General features: G+C 35.1%; 1 long non-coding RNA gene across 1 annotated transcript; it reads right to left on the bottom strand.

The window, feature by feature from the left end:
• Positions 1–118: 118 nt before the first annotated feature.
• LOC107581018 (uncharacterized) lies at positions 119–513 on the bottom strand. The gene is made up of 3 exons (XR_001608756.1): positions 425–513; positions 303–339; positions 119–200 (listed from the first exon to the last, which is right to left on the bottom strand). It is a non-coding gene; the product is annotated as an uncharacterized lncRNA (long non-coding RNA).
• Between the last annotated feature and the right edge of the window lie 271 nt (positions 514–784).

Here is a 784-nt window from a genome sequence, read left to right as displayed (position 1 = left end):
GCATGTAGCAGGGACTAAAAGAATGGTATTGATTTAGTGGAATCATTAACTGAAACATGAATTATGAAAGCGTTAGTTCTTCTTCTCTGAGAAGCTTCTCACCATCAACACGGCAAAGAACGTCAGATGTGAGCAGGAGCACTTTATGGAGTTGTTGTTGATTTCTGTCTTACAGCCGAACGTCGTCCAATTGAGTCTTCCTTCAAAGAAAAGAGAGCAATGAATGAAATTGATCATAAATAAACAACCCTGAATGAACTGGGTTTGTTGATTGAAATCGGTAGAGTCATAAATGCATTTACCTTTGCCATCCCAAGAAACACAGGACACATTACCGTTCTGAAAGAACACGTTTATTTTCATTTTGCTTTCACATTGTCCGGTGATTATAACAAAATAAGTTCTGCAACAAAACCTTCATTACCTTATCGTTATGTGTAAAGGACATGTCAATGTTGTCGGTAAGGTTGGAGATTTTTGCCCTCATAGTTATTCCATAAACTTCATTGTTCAAAACAGTGTGAATATCGTTTTCATTCTAAATCAGAAACCAAGAGAGCAATCATAAATCATATATAAGTATGCGTGAATATAATTGATCAGAAACGTTTGTCCAAAACTAGAAACTTTCAAGAGTCTTTCTGTACAAGACTTAAAAGTTAAAAATCATAGAAGTAGGGTTGGGTGATAAAACAATAACACTAATTACCACAATGTATTTTGCCCTGGATAAATCAACAACACGTTTGATAAATGTTCAATGTAATGTTTATGCACCAGAAGC

Source organism: Sinocyclocheilus grahami, unplaced genomic scaffold (assembly GCF_001515645.1).
Source record: "Sinocyclocheilus grahami isolate Dianchi unplaced genomic scaffold, SAMN03320097.WGS_v1.1 scaffold64121.1, whole genome shotgun sequence".
NCBI lineage: Eukaryota > Metazoa > Chordata > Actinopteri > Cypriniformes > Cyprinidae > Sinocyclocheilus > Sinocyclocheilus grahami.
This window is presented reverse-complemented; position numbering and strand designations above follow the sequence as displayed.